This window comes from Atta cephalotes (genome assembly GCF_000143395.1).
Source record: "Atta cephalotes unplaced genomic scaffold scaffold00017, whole genome shotgun sequence".
NCBI lineage: Eukaryota > Metazoa > Arthropoda > Insecta > Hymenoptera > Formicidae > Atta > Atta cephalotes.
This window is the reverse complement of record NW_012130081.1, coordinates 3,064,935-3,069,002: the sequence shown is the minus strand read 5'-3', so window position 1 is coordinate 3,069,002 and position 4,068 is coordinate 3,064,935. Positions and strand designations below refer to the sequence as shown.

The 4,068-nt window shown below is 35.1% G+C and overlaps 1 protein-coding gene across 1 annotated transcript in view; it reads left to right on the top strand.

The window, feature by feature from the left end:
- The window catches only part of LOC105618637 (putative zinc metalloproteinase YIL108W), a 105,703-nt gene that overhangs the window by 96,116 nt on the left and 5,519 nt on the right, over positions 1 to 4,068 (top strand). The window lies entirely within an intron of this gene.

The following is a 4,068-nucleotide window of genomic DNA, read 5'->3' as shown; positions in this document are numbered from 1 at the left end:
GACGTCAAAATCACCGTTCTTGAAGCGTTGAAAGCACTCACGACACGTTCTTTCACTAATAGCAACCTCACCATAAGTATTTGAGAGCATTCGATGAGCCTCAGCCGCAGATTTCTTCATATTGAAACAAAAAATTAAAACCTCCCGCAAATGACGAGAATTTGGCTCGTAAACTGACATTTTCAATCGAGAATAACTTTATGATGCAGACACAAATGTTTCTATGGGGTTATATTGATGCCCAAGTTTATTGTATGACGTCTATGATCTATTTATTTTGACCACCACTTACCGCTAAAGCCATCTATAGGAAAACGGCGGAAGCAAAGTTGTACACCTAATATAATTCAGAAAAAACAAAACCTTACCTACAAAACAAAACTTAGATTTACAATTTTTCTTCTTCTTCTTATATTTTTAGATTTTTATAGATTTTTTGCCTGTGTTTATCTCTCTCATATTGTTTGTGGTGTGCACGCTGATTATTCAATTGCCATAAGTATACAAGACTTACAGTTTTAATGCCGATTCCAAACGGCGGATTTTTCGAGAGGTGTTTCTTTTTGGGAAATGGGTAAGGACATTCTCGAGAGGTTGCCAACCTTTTCCGAAAGGAGATATGAGTGTAAATTTTTTTTTCTTTCCCAGGTCGAACCCTCTGATATGACAGACCAGTGCGTTCACCCAGAAAAAAGGTTTCTTCGATTTAAAGAAATGTTTTTTTGTTGTACAGTTAAAGAAAAAATTTCTTTGATTTCTTTGATTTAATCATTATTTTTTAAAATCAAAATTTATTCTGTTTAAAGAAATTATGATCAAATAGAACAAATGACGTTTAAATCATTTCTTGGATTTAAATAATTGTCTGCTATATTTTCGCGCTCTAGATACGCTCATGTTCTAAATTTACAATTCAATTGTAAGAATTCGGGATGAAATTCTGTTGACGTATTTTTATATAATTTAACGTAATTTATGATACGAAAAATATGTGAATTATCATGATGTGCAAAAACTGTATATTAAAATATATGTATATATTGTAAATATATATAAAAATATGTATAAAAAAGTATATATAACTGTTATAATAAATAGCGATTACAATATATAGCTGTTACAATAAGTTGAATTTTGCTCTAATTAATCCAGGAATAGTTACAGTTAGTTCTTTTTTACGTATTAATTACTTGGGATGATATTTTATATTCCAATTAAAAGTCTATTATTAATTACAAATTATTGATATATTGACTGTTTTATAATTTATTAATATTATGACAATTACATCGTCATAATCCGTGAATATTGTACTTTCTAAAAAAAAAGGAAGAGAAATAAAAAATATAGATTTTTTTTATAAATTCTTAATCAGTAAAGAAAATTGATCTTTATTTTTTTGCTGCTGAGATATAAACATCCATAATGATTACTCTTGAGTTAAATAAATGATAAAATGAATAGAATTCTATCAAACTGACGCGAATATGTCGCTGATCGCGCAAAGTAGACGTCAGGGAAATTACGAGACCGTGCTCTTTGATATTAGAGAATTAAAAAACAACAACAACAACAAAGCAACGAGGCGGTTATTTGATAAAACTGCCGAATAAGGGCTGGCTTGTTTGTTTGTTTTTATAAGTAAATAAAAGAAGCGCGGAATCGGCAATGCAATGTGCATCTTGCAGCCTAGTTCGCGTCACATTTTGCAGTCGTACACGCGGCATGTCGATATATATTGTACATACATATGTACAATACATACATCGCGGTGACGCAGTAAGCTAAGGACGGGGATGGAAAAACGGTTCCATGCGAAAGTGCCGGTCGAGGGAAGGACCACCCGGTGGCATTTGAGAGAAAGAGAGAGAAGCGCAAGGACACAACGAGGACGCGGGCGTCTGCAGCGTCGCTGCGGCGCGGCGGCGCCGTATAGTACCGCAACCCGCCACTCGTCGCCAGGCGCCACAGTCTTTATCTCCGCATGTTCGAAGCCGGTCCGGTCGGCTCTGTTTGCGGCAACGCCATTGACGACGATCTTTAATCTTGTTTCTTGCTACCAACAAAATGGTAAGTTGAACGAGCGGCGAACCCATTGAGTGTCGCGTTACATTGTTATTCATCTCGAATTACCGAAACCGACCGGTGTTAGAGAAATTCTATAGAATGGGAACCGGAAAGTCCTCGTGTACAGCCCTCCTCCCCCCCCGCAGGATAGTCATGTAAAAGAAAACGTAATGGGGAGTCTCAGGGTTTTTCTTGGAATCTTGTATTTTGATCGTACACAATCTTCGCGGAATATCGCGCGCGTCGTGTGACCACGTACGTCATACGTCGAAGGAGGTCGCGTGACTGCAACAGACGTGCCGCAGCTGCGGCAGCGTGTCGTCTGCTGCCTGTCATCTGCTGCCTGTCATCTGGATTGCGTTCCGTTTCACGCATAATACGAGAATATATCATTTTATCCTTGTCTTTCGTCGAGTGTCAAATAAGGATAATGATACATCATGCACATTATACCTGAAACGGAACACAGCTCTGCTTTACTCGCGACTGGTTAGTCGCATGTAACGGAAATCGCTTTAGTCAAATGGAAGAAAAGGATGATCGTTCTTCTTTTTGGGATTCGTGATAGAGAGTAATAGAGAAGGCGTGATGTGAAAACGCGGCTTCCGCCCCCGACTTAATGCGACGCACTCTAATGTCAGGAAGGAGGGGAGGATCGGGTCATCTAAGCGTTAAATGCGTTAGTCTCACGTTTACGAAATTTACCGCGTGATCGCAGCACGTGACGGGAAAGCCTGTCGCGCACGGTTTCTTAAGGTTATATAGCACACAAAAAAAATTTTTTTTAATAATTTTAAAAATTAACTAAAACAAAAGAGAAAACAATAGGTGAATCAGCTAATCACAATAGAAACTGTAAAGCAATAATGTAAATTGTAGTAAATATAAAATGTTGATTTGCTTACTGTTTATGTCTTATTGCTTAAATTTTTTTTGTGTGTGCTGTCTTTAGTACATTATATAACGTCAACTTCATTTTTTTTTTCATTCCGTCCGATTTGTATGCTGCGCGCGAATGTTGGACAACCTTGCATTGCGACTGAAATCTTATTTCCAGCGCGTTATATGTATACAGGGTGGTCCATTTAAATCGATTATCTGAAATATCTCGCTTATTTTTGATGATATAAAAAAATGTTTCAAATGAAAGTGTAACGGTTTCGAGAGGAACGTATTTTAGTCATATTGTTCTTTTTTCTAGATATAGGATATGAAGGTCATCTCCTTTTTTAAATAGAATTGTATAATTTTTTTACACAATATGATTCTTTTAATTATTCTTCATTTAAAAGTATTAAGGTAGAGATATCAGAAAACCAATAGTTTATGAGATATATATACTTTATGAGATATTTTATACTTTATTCCGGCATATATTGACATAAAATATTAAATCATTCGTAAACTATTTTCTGATAATCATACCTTAATACTATTATGTACAAAATAATAAGATGAATCAATTGGTGTAAGAAAAACACATAATTGCATTAAAAAAATATGAAAAATAATAATGAGCAAAATGGAATTTTTTAAATAAGCAACTATATGTTTTCTTTCCATCAATTGATTCATCTCATTATTCTGTTCAGTAAAAGTATTAAGGAACGATTATAAAAAAAGTTGATAGTTATTTAACATTTTATATCAATATATGCCAAAATAAGTATATAAAATATCTCATAAACTATTGGTTGAAATTATTATTTTAATATTTTTACAGAATAATTAAAGGAGTCATATTATGTAAGAAAAAAATTATACAATTCCATTTTAAAAAATGGAGATGACCTTCATATTTTGATGCCTCTATCAAAAAGAAAAATCCAATCATATCATCACAAATAAGTGAGATATTTCAGATGATCGATTTAAGTAGATCACCCTGTACACATACACACGCGCGAGCGCACGCACGCGCGCACGCACGCACACACACACACACACGCACACACACACACACACACACACACACACACACACACACACACACACACACAC